The sequence below is a fragment of the Patella vulgata genome, chromosome 2 (assembly GCF_932274485.2).
Source record: "Patella vulgata chromosome 2, xgPatVulg1.2, whole genome shotgun sequence".
NCBI classification, from domain to species: domain Eukaryota; kingdom Metazoa; phylum Mollusca; class Gastropoda; family Patellidae; genus Patella; species Patella vulgata.
Window position 1 is genome coordinate 23,457,313 of NC_065880.2, and position 21,198 is coordinate 23,478,510.

At 33.4% G+C, this 21,198-nt stretch overlaps 1 long non-coding RNA gene across 1 annotated transcript; it reads right to left on the reverse strand.

Annotated features, from left to right (window-relative positions):
• Positions 1-1,537: 1,537 nt before the first annotated feature.
• LOC130010682 (uncharacterized) lies at positions 1,538-5,907 on the reverse strand. The gene is made up of 6 exons (XR_008785956.1): positions 5,736-5,907; positions 5,088-5,260; positions 3,829-3,997; positions 3,023-3,214; positions 2,333-2,506; positions 1,538-1,661 (listed from the first exon to the last, which is right to left on the reverse strand). It is a non-coding gene; the product is annotated as an uncharacterized LOC130010682 (long non-coding RNA).
• Positions 5,908-21,198: the final 15,291 nt, after the last annotated feature.

Genomic DNA, 21,198 nt, shown 5'->3' on the forward strand with positions numbered 1-21,198 from the left:
AAGGACGAGACAACTGTCCTTGTCAGGCCTCTTTTAAAGTAGCTAAGTCTCTAACTCAATATCATCCAAAATCTTCGAAACTGAAAACGCGATTTATTTGTCGGTTTAAATCAACATTGATGTTGTGATCTTACCGGGAAAAGATGGCCTTCTGATATCCATTATTTAAGACAAAATAAACATTTTACAATTGGTACACGAATCGTGTACCATAATGCGTTTCGGCACTATTTACAATAAGGGGCTCGAAAAACGAGGCTAGGCATATTCCACAAGTCATGTCAAACAGTGACGCTATATTCTTATCTGGAGAGCAAGCCAAATAAATAATATTGGCATAGACTGGAATAACCTGATGCTAGAGATTGAAATTCGATGGAGAATACTGGCGTATTTCGCCAAACTTAACTGATTAAAAATAACAGTAAAAACAGAAACGTTTGAATGTAAATCAATTTATATACATTCATATTACATTATTGTATGCGTTGCTACCCATTTGTGTCAATTTCTAGGTCCCAAATATTAGTGACTTAGCACCTTTAAATCAAATCTGAGATTTGCAGTGTTTTTAAGGATATATTTTGGGTATCGGTATTTTAAACTTAAAAGAAATAAATAACACTCTCAACTTAAGCATAATCTTAGTTTGGCAGTCTGTTTTTGGAAAACTTTTCTATATCTTAATTTTAAAATTCAAAAATAACATTCTATCAACTTACCAACACAAGTGCGTAGAGTTCCAAACGTTTGATCTTCCCCACACATCATGGCTTGTGTACCAGAGAGAATGAAACCAGCTTTACATGTTATGGTCAGTGAATCACCAAAATTTGCTACAGCTTTACCTCCAGCTATCTGAGCATCTCCATTAGATATCATTGGTATAGGACAGGATAGGACTGTAATAAAATATATCAAATATATTAAAATCATGTACAAACGTTAAAACGTTACGAAATGCACAAAACATAATTTGAAACAGTAAGTGTTTATCTCTTATTTGGATTAGGGAATATATAAATGCAATTCTATGCCAAACAACCATGACTGTATATGACTAGGAGTATATGTAATGAGAGGCTGAAATATTGACCGGGAGCTAAATGTATAAATTACGCCCAGAAACAGTTTGCAACAACTAAAACAGTAAATATCATACATTGATACATACTTTATATCTTTAAAAAAGGAAAATTAAAAAATGGCTCTTGACATCTCATCAACAGGTTATTACTCTTCATATGTTTATGGCCCAAGAATGCAATGTTACAGAGAATTTTGCCCAGAAAGCAATAATCATGTTTCATCAGTACAATACTTTAAGACAAGAAATGGTAATTTTTTTAATTCTATGGTTACATTCACTGATGTGTCTCAGTCTGTGGTCTGATTTAAACAATTCAGTTGAAACACCAGTGGCTAACTATACAACAACTGTGGTCCCATTTGGTATTATCAAAATATTATCTTACTTGAACAAGTTGGTTGTGATGATGTATAAGTACCATTGTAACATATAGTAACTGGCGAACCTTGTAATTCATAGCCATTATTACAACTATATGTTACTATAGAACCAAATGTTGTACCATCTCCATTCTCGGTTTTTAGTTTAATTACTGGTTCAGTAGCACTAGGTAATGCTGTACACGTTGAGGCTAGAAAAAAAGTGGTTTTTATATATAATTTCTTGGCTATACAAACAAAGACAAAAGTAATAATTGAACTTCAAAAATTTATTTCGAATAGGACAATAACAAATGTACAATATCTTAGTAAAAAAAACAAATTTAAAAACTTGAAATTTTAAAAAATATGTTTGATGTTGTAAAGTTTCCCAATACTTAATATAATTTACTGTTTCACTGGTCTGAACATTGCATATTTACTTCAAGCAGAACAGATGACAACTTGCTTAAATAAAGCATTCGCAAGATTTTACAAAGTGAGCAAGGGCAGTAAGTCTAGAAGTAATTAACAAATAATGGATATTAATTTCAATCATATCAATAGATAACTGTAGCCATAACAGCATTCACAATATTTATATTGTAATGGTCAAAAGCAATATACAGTCATTTTAATTTAGGCATATACAAGCATGGCCACGTGAAAGTCAGTGGTTCATCAACTGAATTTTGGTAATGCATCAAATCAAAAAACAGGTAGCCACATTCACCTATTGCAAAAGAAATCCCATCAAATGCCTATACAGTCATGTTGTCCCTTTAATTGTTGAGTTTAGGATCAGCTTATCCAGTCCAGAACATTGAGCATCTAGAATATGATTGTAGTAAAAATACATCAAACAATGTTATAAATTACTAACCCTGGCATGTTGGTAAGTTTGTCCATTGTCCGTTTATATTACATGTAGCTGTTATTTGGGTGTCTGGTATATAACCATCATTACATGAATAAACTACAGTACTACCATACCCTACACCATTTCCTGATATAATACGGGCACTACTAACAGTTGGTGGAAAACCACAATAATTAGCTAGAAAACAGCAGAAATTTCATTCAGTAATATCATCCTAACAATCTTATTCTCAGGCACAGAGCACTGTGTAAAAGAATATATTCATGATACAAATAATTGATAACTAGAAATTTACAAACATGTTAAAGATACATTATGGGAGATTAGATAAAGAGCTGATAGTTCTCACTATAATAGTTAAAAACTCGATAATGTAATGGGAATTTGCTGAAAATTTCAGTTAAATTGATCCACTCTGAACCGAGAATTTAGCGCTTGAATTTTCGGCCTAGCCTCGATCATCATTACTAAAGTCGGTACAATAAAAAAAACATAGTCTCGATTATCCATTTCATGATTAAATCACGAAAAAAAGTTGAGCAGCAAATCAGATTCTAATTCAGTAAATATCGCAGGCTAGTGATGACATCGAGAGTTGATTATGGCCTGGATAAGTCAATTAATGTCTAATTAATAATTTAAATAACATTTCAGGCCAAAAGAAAGACCTGCAATAGACGGATTTACACTTACCTACACAACTTGGTATAGCACGGACATTCCACTGTCCACCAAATAAACATTTTATTTGAACAGTAGTTCTATTATATAATTCTAGAGAATCAAAACGGTAACCAGGTTTACATGATATATCAAATGCAGAACCAAATGATTGATCAGATGATGATTGCATGAAATTAGAATTAAAAATGATAGCAGGACAACCTGAAATTAAAAAGAGTGAAGAATATTAAAACTATGGAAGTTGTGGTATGCAAACTCTACACTTATCTTCTGACCCACATCTCTAGATATCTGTATTAAGGCTGACTATACATATTCTATCTATGCAGTAAACTTATCATTACTCGTGACTATTCTGCCCTTTTAGGAAATATAAGATTGTATGAAGTTGATGATTGAATAAAAATTCTAGAACTTCAATCAGACTCAAAGTTACTAAACATTCACTATAGTAAAAGTAGAATAGATGTTAGAAAGATTGTATACAATTTATGGATATAAAAACTAACTTCCACTTCAATTATGTGTGCAAAGATACAGATCTCTCAAGCAATGAGGCCTGAGGTGACAATGCAATATTCAACTGTTACTAAAGACTGGCTTGTCTAATTCTATTTTCGGCTAGTTGCATCAACTATACATCTGTCACAAAATAGTCCATTATAACTTTATAAGTTGTTAAAATTCCTGGGCTATAAGACAATTTTTTCTTCACGGTATCCCTTATAAATAATCTGAATAAACCCAAAGTATCAGGGACAGTTTACATCATACAGAAAACAACTCTGTAACAATGTATATAAGGGAATACTTACCAACAGAGAATCTAGCCATAAATCCCTTTTGATTAATGATGGAATTGGTTTTTAATCGCAGGAATAACAATCCATTGTTTACAGAGATAGGGCTAGGTGCTGTGCTGCCAGAGAATCCTGAACCACTACCATGAAGAGCTGTTCCACTGTCATCTATAGAATTATATACCTAAAAATATATTATTATTCTTTTCATTTCCAGTGCCTTTCGTCCTTAAGATAAAACCATACAAATTTGGATGTGAACTGCAACAGTTTTTAACATTTTATATATAACAAATAAAACAACAATGTTAACATTTAAATATTTATTTAGCCAGAGTACTATACTATTTGTATCTCTCTTTATCACAAACCCATCTATAATATTAAAGGTGATGATTTACCATAGTTTGACCAGTGTACAGCGATTTGTAACCAAGTCAATAGATTCAGAGCTTTTTCATACACTAATCTGATTTTTTTTTTTATGATGGTCTGGATGCAGGCTCTAGGACAATTTCCCAAATAATTTGTCCCTGGACAATTCATCCCCAGACAACTTGTCCCCGAGGACAATTCGTCCCAGGACTTGTAGTCTTATAGGACTATTTGCCCCCTAGGGCTATTCATCCATGGACAACTCGTCCCCATGTACAATTCGTCCCCGGACAGGTCGTCCCCTAGGGACAACAATAGTTGTAGTTCCATCACAAAAACTTGGTTTTGATACTAGTTTTACATCCATTTATCCCTTCACTATGATATTGTCCAGTGTCAATACTAGTCCTAAGGAACGAATAGATAATGGGGAAGAATTGTCTGGGGACAAATTGTCACCGGGGACGAATTATCCGGGGTTGAATAGTCCTAGGGGATAAATTGTCCAGGGGCGAATTTCCCGGGGGCGCATAGTCTCAGAGGAAACATTTTGTCCAGGAATGAGTTGTCAGGGGACAAGTTGTCCAGGGATGAATTGTCCCGTACCCCTGGATGCATAACCTCACTTACAGTGATAATTTCTTTCTAAAAGCTTATTACATGGTGTAATTCCATGCCCTTACATCTAGAGACCATGCTAACTTTCCAATATGAGTTAGATTTGGCAAGTAATTGTAAAATATTGGGGTTAAATTCATTTTAGGCATACCCTCGATAAATACAGAACGGAAGTAAGATAAACCACTGGTAGACTAAATTGAAAAGCAAATAAAGATTTTTAATTAGAGTACTATATATCCACCTTGTTTAAAAACATTAATACATTTTCTCATAATTACCTCAAGAAAATCATCTGCATTTAAGTTAAACTGGGGATCGAACATCAGAGTTACTTCTCTTGGAGGATTAGGCCTGATTATCCAGGTACATGTTTGATAATTTGGATAGTTAACAATACCATAACCCGGTGATGAGAGCATTTCACTATTACTATTGTATTCATAATTACAGCCTGTAAAAATAAAACATTAAATAAACAGACATAAAAGACTGGAGGAAAACTTATCTTGTTTTCAAACTGTGTAAGAAATTAGTCATTCTGAAATGAGTTCCATAATACTGATAATTTGATTCATTAAATAGTTAATATTGTGTGAGGGCTGCTTTTTTGACAATACATATCAGTTTGTATAACATAAGTGTCAAGTTTAACAGATAGCTACATTATTAATATGAACACTTATGCAACACTTCACCGTTGTGCTCTTAACAGATAGCTACATTATTAATATGAACACTTATGCAACACTTCACCGTTGTGCTCTAAACATCTACAGAACACAAAAATAACATGACATATGGGTTTTTTTCAAATTATTATGACTAAGAAACATATTTTAATATGTTTCTTATTAATAACAAATATTTTGACTAGTAAAAGGCATATGTTAAATAGTGATGAGTATTAAATTTGCAGTTTGACTCACCTTGTCTGTATTGAAACTGGAAGCCAGTATGCTGTTTATTAACATTTTGACCAGTCTTAAAGAAAACATGTAGAGAGTCACCTGTTGAGGTAACATAATATGGTCCACCATCTGATGTAAATGTGGCTAGCAAGGGAGAATCAACTGTAGCACCATCTCTTACTTCAATAATATCTCCTTTGGCTAAATCTAGACCAACATTCTACAAAACAAAACAAGAAGACTCAGTTATCATCATCCTGTATAATATAATCTTACGATGATGTTTCAAATGACTTGACTTATTTGATCAGAGTCAAATTAAAATTATCAACTTTCTGTGTTGATTTATTGGAACACAGTTAAAGATGTAAAACAAAATTCCTTACTTTAAGGGTGACAACTTCTCTTAATGGTGATTTGATGACCCATACTGATTCTTGGTTACTGAGATATGGTTGTGGAAATAACGGTTGTGACAAGGTCTGAATAGCAGTAGTAGCCATTAGTTGGACACCAGATGGATTAGCACTATGAGCAACTAAAAATTGTAAACAAAAGATTAAATAATTTTTAGTATATGTGTAAATGAAATGAAAGTGATAGTGAGTCTCTGGCTTATTTGCTATCGGAATTAATCTCTGGCTTATTTGTTATTGGATTTAATTTGTGTTTCGTCTCATGATATAACCACAAAACATCATCTACTCAAAATTTATTCATCATTTCGGTTGTTATCAGGGGTCTTGAGCAGTGGGAGGAATCAGAGAGAAAATCTAGATGCTTAGACAGGCAACACTGTGACAGAGCTCAAAAATATCTCAAACTTGGTCCAAAGTTTAGAGTTGAGCGTACCAGTAGTCTTTCAATTTTTACAAATTACCATTTACAAATTGCAATTAAAAATAAAATTTTGACCTTGCTATTGGATCTCCTCATAGGTATATTTGTGAGATTGCAAGTGTTCCACAGACAATTATGGAAGTGTGTATATTAAACAATATTTCTATCTCCCGTAGAGTATCTGTGTCTTACACATGTATGTGCTCTGTACACTGAAGTATATGGTATTAAAATGTATATTCAAAAATACCTGAAGACCAGTTTCCTTGGAAACCTGTTAATGTACCACTGGCATCTGATGTAAACTGTACTATTAGAAAGTTACTGGTGCTGATGAAGAAAGGTTGTGGAAAACTAACAAGAAATCCTGATATTCTGTCGAGTCTTACAGACTTCATTACTGTCTTACCACCACCATATATGGTAATAAAATCTTTATTTTCTTCTACACCTAATGATGACAACTAAAAGGCAAAGTTCAATACATTACACATGTGTATATGTGTCATCGATATAAAATATAGAAATAAATAACATGAAAAATAACACAGGACTATTTACAACTACTCATCATTAGACCTATAGTAGTGAGCATGATTCTATTACACAGATGACTAGAATCCTAGTCAACAATAGTCACTACCCTTGAAGTCATTAGAAGTGCTTTTAGGTTATGAATGATTATATTTACCGTTAACTTATTGTCCATTGTTTTGAATGTTACTCTTTGATTGTTTATTTCAGTTTCATATTAATAAAGTGATTAATACACTTACATCAAAGCGGACATTGGTTCCTATTGGTGTTTCAATTGTCCAACTACATGATAAATCATTAGCATAATTAGCTGGAAATCCTGGAGAGGAAATTTGGCCTGTTCTTCCAGTAAGATATTGTACACAATTGTTAGCTGCAAAATAGAACCGTATATGATATATAATTTATAACAGTACTTACATTGTTTATATCAAGGAGAAAAATTAATTCACATTATTTATAATAAATCAACTACTGAAAAATACACTTCTAAATTTTACAATTCGATATGAGTATAATTTTTTAATAAAATATTGGCTCCCCACTACATGTATGTTTTCATTGCAAAACGACTCACTGATTACACCCATATAAACTAGCAAAACCTTTAGAGCACTCCTAGACTTCTTGGTCACCCTATTTTTACTAAAATCTTCATTATGCATGCAACAACTGGACAGTACCAATAGGAAACGTAGCTAGGCTTTAGTCTACATTAAAATCTAAAGTATTAATATTGTCCATTTTTTTATAGTTCTGTCATTTTACAGTCAATTTGAATTAAACGAATTCTCAAAATAGCCATACCTGCTGCACAATTTCTTTCATCTGACATATCACCACAATCATCTTGTCCGTCACATACCCACTGACTATTAATACATTTACCACTCAAACATTGATGACTTCCTTTAATTGGAGAGATTTTGAAATATATAAATAACTGATTTTACACTTCAATCATGCTAGGATTTAATTCTAAAAATGATAAAAGTATGTGAACTTCCCCAATGGAAAATAAATTGGGTTTTTGATTACAAATAATAAATACAAACACTTTGTAAAATGAACAAAGCAGACAAAAAATTGTTTGTAATTTTCCCATTGCTGTCAAACTGGCAAGCAAATAGTCTTGTTGCCCTTTCAGCACTGAGACCATTATGCATGGGAACTCCCTGTCATCTACAATTGGTTTTCTCCATGTGCTACAGTTTGCTCATTAACCAGATCTGATTACATATATATTAGCATTACACAAACCTGAAGCACAAGCTGGAAGTTGACAAATAAAGTTTTGTTTCCATTCACAATTTCTGAAGCTCCACCAGTACTTATCATTAATAGTTTTAACATAACCACAGAGAGGCTTGGATATATCTGGTTGATCTGTTTCCCAGAATCCTTCATATATTGTTGTTGAGCTTCCATCACTCCATGTCGCAGAAATATTATTAGCTGCAATATTTTTACGGTTGAAGCCTGTGAAATAGAACAAGTTCAATCAAAGATTATTTTCTTATATCATCCCAAGACCAAATTCTGGACAAGTTCAATCAAAGATTATTTTCTTATATCATCCCAAGACCAAATTCTGGATGCATAGTTGGCCTACAGCCTATATATTTTACACAAAAAAAGAAATCGCTATTTTATAAACTGTGATATTTAGGACAATATCCGTAGAAACTTCCTGAACAAACGAGGATTATCAACTCCAACTAAACGATTAACCGAGGAGTTGGATATTACAGAGTTAAATGCTCCAGGAAATTAGTATATGGTCATGGCATGCTCCTTCAAGAATAGGACTCTGCCCCGCGACTCCAGGAATGGAATTGAAATAACGGTGGCTTTGGGTACATTTGTGTATTACAATATTTATGTCCCTTGGTTACGACTTCCAAAATTTATTTGGAAATTACATTTTGTGGGTCATTCATGATTTTGACGTAAAAATATTATAAATTAAAATGGATCTAAATTATTATAAAGTAATAAAATAGTAGGTAAGTAGCTGTATAGTTCGATATAGTAGCATCGATGTTATATATGTTTTTATCATTTTAACCATATACGACCGAATACATGGTATTCGTTTTACCTGATATTAATAGTATTACATTGATAGTTCTCATTCATATTATAATTATTTAGTATTTTATTGAAAAACATACATAATTTGCCGCCATCTTCGTTTTATTTGACAGAATACGCCTCCTTTCATTAGAGCACTGTATGCTAGAGTAACCTCCCTTACACTTTATAAATTGGGATTCAGACTGGTAATTCTCCCTAAGAATATCCAAACTATTTGAATAATATGGAAGAATATAATATGTAACAGATTCTATTCAACTTTGTCGGCTTTTTATTTCGATTAGATTTAGATATCACTGTAAATGTTCCAAAAATGACTTTCCCATGCTACGCTACGGCCGGTAAGAGTTTGATTTGCGCACGGTCACCTTTTCCAAAATCCAACACCCACCCTCACGTACGTGTATATTTTTACATTTTTACATCACTCTTTACTGTTCTAAAAATCTACAAATAAATAGTCTAACTAAAGTCAAATAAACCTGCTTACCAATCCAAAATTCGGATAAGCCTTGGCTTTTGGCGAAAGTTCCAATTTCCACATTGGATTCATAATCTCTAATATCAGGTAAGAATGCCCCATCCCTGAAAAAAAAAAAGTTCTGAATTGTACGGCCTATTTTCATTTGATGTTTGCATCAAACTAACTTTTTAAGCAAAATAGTTATTTTAATTGGCTAAATTAAAGAAAAACTTATGAAATGTTTTTTGTTTTTTTTAAATCTGAACAGGTGATAATACAAACGGAGCCCATGTTTCATTTAAAATTGCATATTAAACTAACCAATAGAGAAAATGCATATATTTGAGGCTCACTAAGTCGCATCGATGTCATCCTTATCAGTGATTATAGCGGCCTAGCGAATATTCTCTGGTGATCAATGTGACTATTTCCATTGTTCCCCGACAATATCTCACTATTTTCTCTACATAATCGCTTGAAAGTTTCACCAAATAATAGCATGCTGTCCTCAATACGCTCGACGAGACTTTGGTTTGGTTGAACCCACGTCAACCCTTTTGAAAAATCATGTATCCAACCTTGTGAACAGCCTCGTTCTGGACACAATTCCTCGTCCCAAAAACATGGCAATTTAAAAAACAAATACGTTTTGGAACTCCAGACAAATGTGGCATTTTGTTTTTAAAACGTTACAACGTGGCAAAATTGTGGCAATTATGTTAACACGTTTTTGCCACGTTTGGACAAAAATGCCGAACGAGGCATTCTGAGGTTTATAGTGAATTTCTGTGTGTATGTATGTGTGTGTGTGTGTAGTTTGCGATATCACTTATCTACTACTACTACTACATTCTGTGTTCGCCAGGATCGAACCCACATCGCCTTTAGTAATTTTACTTCGGTAAATTACATAGTAAGTAAATCTACACTAGAATGGTAAATTTACTTGCAGAAATATTGTAAAGAGGTATAATTGCATAAACTCTGTTAAATTACACACGCAGTATGTTATTTTACCAATTTATGTAAATTAACGTCATGGTAATTTTACACACACTCCATTTACTAATAATATGTAAATTTTCCTTAGATGTATAATAGCTATAGAGGTAAAGTTGCATTACATACTGTGAAATAACATATTATAACGTTAAAATACAGTTATAATTACGGCAACATTTCTGCCAGCGTAAAAAGGGTAAAAATACATAATAATTTTAACAGTGTATAGGTATCTGATATGTATTTGGAATTTTACTATACTAGGTATAACCCTGCAAATTAAAAAATACAAGATATTACATAATAAATATTAGTTCTTGATATAACGCAAACTTACTGCTGACACAATTGTAAAGCACCATCCCATGTTAATTTATCTGTTGGAACATTGGCTTTGAGACATTTAACATCAGATAAAGTCCACCCTGAAAGATTAACAAATTAATATCTTTAAGATTAGGTTCAGCTAAATTCTAAAAGCAAATCAAGTTTTTGTCTATTTCAATCGACACTGATCTAAAGTTTACTATATCTATGTGTATCTAAATTTATGTACAGAGTAATATAATATTCTTACTCAATACATTGCGAAACCAATACATCGTAGATTTATTGGATGAAAAAATCGATATAATGAATTTCGATATCTAAATATTTTGTACAATAATACATGCATAATTAATGATATTACGAACGGTACAGTAGTAACTGACAATACAAAAGTTAATGGCTCTGAGTGGTAAGTCTCATCGTGGATATATAAGCTAACGGTCTCGTGTAAATATTAAAATGGATATTATAAACCCCGAATATATTTAATATACTTACCATTTGGACAGACAAGATTTACCGGACCCTGTAAATAATAAGAAAATCATTATTCAATAAGCTTTGTCAGTTAACCTATACACAATAATACACATGGCACAACTATATGGGATATAAATACTGTATATTACTGAGTTATTTTTTGCATAGGATTCTCGAGTTTAGTGTTTTTTATATCATCTGTTTGATAACGACAAGATAATGCCCATTGAAACGTTGTTCAATAAAAACAATAATAATTGTGCCTTTTGTATTTCCAGTTAAATTACTAAATGACATTAAAACAATTTATCGAGTATTACTCTTTAATACACATGCGAAAATATCGTTAATATGATCATGTAGAAAAGGAAGATGCGATGGGCAGGGCAAGTATGGCCGATCAAGCGAAGAAATTGGCCAATAACTGTAAACTTGCAATACTACATATAAAACTTTTCTTGAATCCAAACTTATGTTGAAAAATCCGTTATATACAAAAGTCGAATTGAGCCCCCATTTGTGTCTAGTCAGATTCAGATGTGAATAAGTAGCCTAACAATTATGGCTGCTGTCCATGAAAGACTGCATTGACAGATTCATCCTATACAATATACAGTTTACCAATATCTATACTTTATAATAAATGTAGTAATGAATGTCTAAAGTATATATAATAAAGCTTGGTACATAATGGAAGAAATGAAAGTAAATAGAACCCACCCATTCCTTGTATCTACCCTGTTACACCTACATAGAAAAGCCCAAACACTTTGTTTGTTTAACCAACTGTAATATTTTTATATATAAGTTTATTCTATTAATCAATGTTTAACCGCATAGATAGAACTTTTTTTTGTTTATCATCAATGGCATCCTTGATATGAAAGGATTGTATAGTAGTATATTCGTAAAAGGAAGTCTTCTGAAAACTCAAATTCTTTTATGCCAAGTTTTATATTGAAATAATATAATTGTGAAAATATCAAAGATAAACTAAATAACATGCTGTTTACGTATTCTTAACAGTTTGTTTTATTGCATAAAATTGCCCATTATAACATCCACTAAATATAGCGCCAAATGGAATCACCACAATTGAACCTTTCCATTCACGAGCCAATGTTTTCTTTTTAATTGCTTGTGGGCGCCTATTATTAAAGACAGTAAATGCCGCGAATTACGAGGGCTGGCTGAAAAGTTATACACCAGGACAGGATAGATCAGTTGGGTTGAAACAAACTTTTGCCACCAACAAGTACAATCATTGAATGAATCATAGACATAAGAGCTGCAACTATAGTGTAAAATTACTGTCATCGTACCAGACCATCTTGTGAACATACCCATTGCAATCACCAAAATGGACAACACTGGCTATGGGGTATAGTCATCAAGTAGTTGCAACCGAAAGGACTAATCCTAACACAGATACATGCCGACATGGTTTCCACTTTAGGGATGATGCCTCTTCATTTTCCACAGTAAAGAAGTGGGGTTGGGAATTTAATTGTGGCAGAGGGAGACTTACCCGCGTCCTGGAAGGCCACCAACAGCAACCATTCAAAAACATTGACACAAATGCATGGCATGGTGATGGCTGATCGACGATTGACCACTCGATATATGGGCATCTCCCATGAGAGGGTTGAGCACATATCACCAACGAGTTAGGAATAACAAAAGTTTCTTCAAGTTGGGTGACAAAGCTCTTGACCGCAGTTCAGAAACGTGTCAGCTTCCCGAAGTCCCGTGACAATCTGCGCCGTTGTGAAGCAGATTCTGATAATATTTTAGCCAGATTTGTAACCATCGATTATGCCCCTGTTTCCAAAAATGAAAAAGGAACTAGCCAGTCGTCATTTTCCTAGTAATGGTGACGTCATGTCAGCTGTGAACGACTTTTTGAGGGTGCTCGAAGAAAATGTCTTACCGACCGGCACCCATGCTTGGCAACATCATTGGAATAAGTGTGTTCGCCTCGAGAGGGACTATGTAAAGAAAAATAAATGGAAACCATTGACCAGGTCTTTCACAGATAGGCTTAGAACTTTTCAGCCAGCCCTCGTATATCGATATCTAATGTTTAATGTCTCGAAAAGATGTCATTTCTTTGTATTATATTCATATTAAAATAGTTTCAAAAATACACAACACAAAACACAAATTGTTTCACCATAACCAATTATGACACCAGCTGTGACGTAATGGGGATAACTATTAGTCATATTTTAAAAAATGCCACTCTTTCATATGGATATATATATATGATCGACTGTATAAAATGAAACACGTTGTGAGAAGAATATTATAGCAAGTGCAGATGGGCTGTGTATTTACAATAACGGCCAATCCCCCCCCCCCCATATTGTCAACAACGCCGTCTTGATAGGCGAATTAAGTGTTTTAATACAAATCAATAAATAAAATATCTGGAAATATCTTTAAGAACATCGAGAAATATTTACATTGTGTATAAAATGAAATATAAACAATTTGAGATGATATAATTTCATATTTCATATACAAGTTTTTTAAATTCTATTTTATACCTAAACTTCACGAACACATAAATGACCATCTTAAGAATATTTAAACCATGCATCGCCCCTCCCTCACCCGCTATGAACCTTAATTTTTATTTTCTGTATTGAATATGGGGCCCTTAAAATATCATTCCCTAATTCATACAAACTCTGGTGTTTTCAGAGAAAAGTTATTAGGCATTAATTTGGCTTATCTTTTTATGATATTATATTTCCCAAACATACTTTGCTCATTTTTTTTTATATTTCACAGATACTTGAACTGGTTTTATCACTAATATCTAACCTCTTCAGGTTATATTCAATAAGAAAGAATAACCTTTTGTTTTGTCCGGGTAGATACAAAAACTAGCCTATTCTCTGACTGTAAATTGTTGGGGTTTTTTCTGTCAAGAAGAGCAACGTTGTCCTTGCACAAAAGAGAGACACATCCATAAATGTTGTTATCAATTGAACTAATCTTTCCCTTTACGAACTTTTTAATATATTGAGTTAGAGTGACGCCTATAATTTGTAATGTCTATTAAATAAAGAGATATTGGGCGTTTTAATTTACATGAAATATATATGATAGTTCATATTATATTATGTATATCAAATAATATATTCCCCACATGGGATTAAAATGTATGGATAATCATTTTTTCTATTTAATCAAATTTTAACACCGCTTTTTGCTCTACACACCCCACCCCTCCCTCCCAACCCAAATTACACCTAGAATAATCAATATGATTTATTACATTCCCACACGGGTCATGCTGTGTAATATTAGATACTTTTGGCAAGCGTAAATTTCTGGTCCGTATCGCGTATCCGTATGGATTGTGCATGTGACGTCATCAATGTGTGTGTATTTCTCATACGTGAAACGGCACACGGATACGACAGCACGTATCGAACAGCTTTCATACGGAAAAGTTCCATATAACATTGTCGTCTTTTTACCGTCTTTTTTGCTACTTTTAGACGCTGAAATGTTATATCATAGCGTTTTTATGAATCTAAGTGTATCCCAGAAGGTGCATATTTGATGTGATTTCAACCATGATAAAGACTCGAATTCAATCATTATTATTGATGGTTTATTTTCGGAACTTTCATACTTTTCTGTCTGCCTGAATGCTAGTTCACTTTCTGAAATGATACATTAGTGAAACCAAAAATCTTTTTAATACCTCAGCGACGGTCGAGCGACTTCGCCCCCTCTTCACTCCTAGGACTAGGTCGAAATCAGCTAGATTTCTTGAAATTTAGGAATATGACCCCACACATAATACAGATTTGTTCAAGAGAATCTTATCATCAACTTGTTAAAGACAATACCCTGTAGCCTAATAATGTGGTGTATAGATAGAGAATCTCCTACCAGTCTTTTTTGATATCAAAAAATATCAACACAAGTTGATAAAGTAACAAAAAACGAGGCTCTGCCGGCGTGGTTTCCACTTATCAGTGGGGCAGGTCGGACAAGGACAGTTGTCTAGTCATTTGGATGGGACGAAAAACCGAGGTCCTGTGTATACATTGAAGTGCACGTAAAATATCCCCTGGAAGTTGGAATTCGATAAAAGAGTAGGCCATGGTTAGCTGCCCGGGCAAATTCCTCTCATAGCACAATGTATGGCTCATAATTCAGCAAGTTACGGTCTGAAGTATCAACATTAGGAACCCAGATCTTTGGAATATAAATACTCACTATAAAACTCAAAATGCCTCGTTTCGGCATTTCTGTCCAAACGTGGTAAAAACAAAATGCCACGCTTGTCAGTGAAAAATGACAGTGAAAAATCTTACTTTTTTTGTTTGAAAAACTATAATAAAAAAGTGACATGTCTAGGCCTATAGAAGGACGTTCTAACGACGGATTACCACCCTTTTTGAATGACGGCGATTCAGATTTTATCGGTGGTGTAGAATTTTATAGTTTTGCGTTAGAACGTGATAGAGTAGTACTACTACTAGTTAACTAGTAGATCTAGGCCTACTGATAAGTGATACTGATAGACGCAAGTAGGCTTAATCAACGAACTACTTAAAGTAGCTAAGTCTCTAATGATGTTGTGATCTTACCAGGAAAAGGCAGGCTTCTGATATCCAATATTTAAGACAAAATAAATATTTTACCATTGGTACACGAATCGTGCACCATAGTGCGTTTTAGCGTCATTTGCAACAAGTGACCAGAATGAACGAGGCTAGGCATATTCAACTGGAGAGCCTGCTGGATAGACTTGAATAACCAGACGCTAGAAATTGCTATAGGGTTGAGACACATGCCTTATTTCGCTGGACGGAAACAATTGAATGTAAATCAGTTTATATACAATCAGATTACATTATTATATGCGTTGCGACCGGTAACAAAGTTAAACTCTTTTTGGGCAACGAATATCATTTCTAGTCGACTTTGCCTTGTGTTTTTTGCTCTACATAATCGCATGAAAGTGTCACCAAATAATAGCATGCTGTCCTCAATACGCTAGACGAGACTTTGGTTTGGCTGAACCCCACCCCAACCCTTTTTTACAATCATGTATCCAACCTTGTGAACAGCCTCGTTCTGGACAATATACCTCGTCCCAAAAACATGGCAATTTGAAAAAAATACGTTTTGGAACTCCAGAGAAACGTGGCATTTTGTTTTTAAAAAGTTACAACGTGGCATAATTGTGGCAAAAATTTTAACACGTTTTTGCCACGTTTGAACAAAAATGCCGAACGAGGCATTCTGAGGTTTATAGTGACTGTATATAACTGGATGGAAATTGTGACCTCTAGATGATCCAGAAGCTAAAAACGCGACCCGGTCCGATACATGCCAATATCGAAAGAAATCAAGATCTTCGGAATGTGAACCTAATTGTGACCTGTATGGTGACCACAAATGGTTTGAAATTATAAGTTTAACTATTTCTTATTCATTCATACATTCATCACGAAATATGCCTAAAGCGTATAGAAAATAGACACGAATTGTAAACAATGAATACTTTACACACAAAGAAAAAGTGGTACATGTGGATTTATAAGGATGCAACGAATAACTATAACGTCTGTTTAACAACGTAAATTACAAAATATAAAATGAATTTCAATGTTTAAAATCGAAACTCCTCCATGACTCATATATCCCGGATAATTTAATAAAGTCTAACCGCATTACCGATACCCAACACTTGCAATATTCTCTATATTAGAGACAGGTCTACACATGTTGGTGTTGTTATGTTCCTGCAAGCATGCATGACTTCAGAGATTGTTCGATTGGATATAAGATTTAACTGTTTAGATAATGCTTTAGATGATTCATTAGACATGTATTTAAATAAAACAATAAACCAAACACTGAGCTATCATTAATCTGTAATTCATTAAACGGCGTGCAGTTATGACTTGATAAATACAAGTATAAAATGATTGTGAATATAATTTGATATTCTGATAACATTCATTTTTACGAGATGATGCTGTTTGCAAATGAACAATATCAACTCATCGAACTGTCATTCATTCTTTAAATAAATTCACGGTTACTACCTTGGGCTATTTTGTTAATAACAAACCAAAATTAAGCTCCTTATTCTAACTATGAAAATGTCCAGTCTTTTTTATCATGGCTAAATTGGTTTTGAATACCAAGAGTTCAGGATACCGTGTAGAATATTTAAACAGTATTTAAGCCTTCATGCTTAGCTATTTATAATACAGAGACGGGGGATACGTTTTTTCATGCTCTGATAATTCTTAAAACTAAAAGTGAATACTTTCGCTAAATATTTAAAATATGTAGACACATATGGTTTTAATACCAATATTTTGAACTATTGATTTAATTGTGCTATAAATCAGCAATCAATGAAATGAAATGAAATGAAATGGGGTTTAACGTCCTACTGTTCTGCTCCTATACTGGGCTAATGAAGACGGGCATACGCCATACAGTGTACTATGAGGGAAATTTTGCCCGGGCAGCGGCACTATCGCCTACTCTTATATCGAATTCCAACTGCCAGAGGATCTTTTACGTGCATTCCAATGTTTACACGGGACCTCGGTTTTTCGTCTCATCCGAAGGACTAGACAGCTGTCCTTGTCAGGCCCTCCGTCCTGCATCACTGACAAGGGGAAACCACGTCGGAAAATCGGGATGAACTTTCTCGGCCAATGCTGCAGGGATCGAACACCCGACCTCCAGGCTAGCGAGCCAGCGCCTTACCCAACTAGCCACCGTGGCTCCCCAGCAATCAATGAATAATCAAAGCTAATTGATTGGTGTCAAACTTATACATACTACATTTATTAGCTTACATTCTTAAGAGATCACTGGAACACAACATACGAAATATTTCATTCATATTCGCATGCTGGCTACTTCAGTGCGTAATTACAGAAAACCATTTGGTTATCGTGACATATAATCCATGTCTCCATCAAAATTCAGATTATTTTCATTTAAATAACAGGGGGGTCTATTTTCATCCAATGCAACGTTTCGAAATATCTTTGAAATATATTTATATAAATTCTTTAACTTCGTGCATAATTCTTGATGAATACTAGTCACAGACCATATAATATACTGTATACCATTACAATATATACATTATTATGTCCATATTGACACATCGTTCAAAGTTTTGCCCCAAGCTATAAATCTTGGCATGTTAATGTCATTGTTTTACTCCTAAATAATGATAAATTGGTCACAAAAAGCAAATAAAAAAAAAATAACGAAAGTTTTAAAATAATAATGTTCTATTTAAAGTGTATAGTACCTCAATTATGGTTGATCTTATGGGCCATATGGAATTTCTGATTAGGAATCATTTCAAAAAAATAAAATATATATATACAGATTTATGATCTTTATGCTGTTACATATTATTAAGACCGAGTTACCACTAAGATGATAATAGACAATTTTATCAGATAGTCCACTTTCCTCTTAATAGACATCGACACACCCGATCAGATATATATGTGATTGATTTTATCTTGAGATAGTAAGATTGCTCAATTATTATATCAGACTGAAAGAAAAGGTAGCAAACTTTCCCATCTACTCAATACATTTATTCGTTCTTTCTTACTGTTAATAAAACCCCTAATAAATATGTGTGACTATTACTGAAAAATCACAATATTATACAACACGTAAAAGATGTCCAGCATTCATAATATAGCGGTGGTGTCATAACCTTACTACTGGAGTGTTAATTGTATTGGCTCTCCTTTAAATTCACAAGACAAATCATAAATCATGCATAACTCAAAAAATAATGACAAATTATAGAGAGGATGGGTGTATGCCAAAAATTAAATATATGTGCATGTTGATATAATAATACATTATGACGTTTTTCTTTAGTATATTATACGCCTATACCGTGTACTCCTGAACAATTTAATGTACATGTATTCTTCAAGACCCCACCAAGCTTTAATTCAATTCAATATACACGAAAACCGGTCATATGGTTTTAAACTCTGACGATTTTAAGCATTATTTTTTACATTGTAGTGACCCGATATATACGATATACTCTTGCACAATGTATACTCTTTGAAACCCTACCAAGCTTATAAATGAATCAAATAAATTAAATATAGACGAAGACGGTCCAAATGGTTTTTAACTCGAGCGATATTAACCATGACCAAAAGCCACACCCCTGATTACAAAACATGAGAAAATTAATGTTTAGAGCTAAATGGATAATAGAATAGAATATATAACACACCTTGATGTATACGCTATATCATAAAACATGGGATTTTAAAAAAAAACAAAACAAAAACAACCAAACGGAAACACCCTCTAACAACGTCATAATCTTTCAAATCCAATTCATTATGCTGCATTCGTATGAATGTACTATATTAGCCATTTGAATTGTCCAATAGGTATACTAATATTCCACTTTCCAGTTTGTCTATAAACTAGGCAAGGAAAACAAACGGGATGAACGTTTTACTTTTCTGCAACTTCCGGGATAATGCCATACGCCATGCAGTATGATATGAGGACAATTTAGCATCAAGGCCTACTCTTTATTTCAATTTACAACTCCCAGGGGATATCTAACATGCAACCCATAGTATACTCGAAGAACTAGGCAATTTTCTTTGTCAGGATACTGTAGAAAAACAACCCTATCTTGTCAAATACAATGCTGGTATCGAACCCACCCCGGCATAAGAAACAAACCTAAAATTAACAGCGCAGCGCTTTAAACCACCACCAACCAGATAATTGATAGATTTTAACGTTTCTTAACAACTGCCACAACAGTTCTCATAAGCCATAAAACAGTTTTAATGTTTTTATGTGACATGTTGAATCAGCTATTTTATGTTACATTACTATTATAATACAGTGCCTGTAGAGGGTTTTGTGTGTGTTCTTTTTAAATACACAAATACATCAATCTTTTTAAAACACAGATCCTATTTCGTTTCGCTTTTATAGTTCAAAATTTCGTTTTACTTGTCTTTAGCAAATACATGTGCTTTAAAAATTTAGATCAAGATAACATTCAGATAAACTTATATTTTAATTCATAAGTGAAATGCTTTTTATAAATGAAGATCTTAAGCTGTGAAATAGAAGCAATGAATTGAGTATTAGCTTACTAGCGTTCCTGTTCAAATAAATATATAGAAAGAAACCATTGTCCACGGTTGTAATAATATACTTCTTCCTGTACCCGCATAATGGTCACACAATAATTCAGTCAAGACCTGAATGTGTGAATTACAATGTATGATACAATAAGTTTTAATATAGGTAACCGTAATAATATCTACTGGACCTAACGGTTTGTCAGTTTTGTTGCCACATGCTAAGGTAAATAATAGTTGAATAAGCCTATATTTGATTAGAATGGTGTTTACGATTTAGTTTGACCGGCCGACAGACAAAATACATTTATTCAATAACAAGGATTTTGTTTCCTTATGACTTTATGTTCAACGAAATACAGAATAAAAGCCAATTTCACCATCGCCACCAGAGATAACACATCTGATTTTACATATTCTTTTTTGATGTATACCACTGAATTTTGAATATATAAAATCAACAAATTTACAGTAACGATTATCACAAAAAGTTGAATATAACAATGCGTTTGTGTAAGATACGATACAAAAAGTGCTGCCGTGTCAAAATTAATCTTCCGGTATC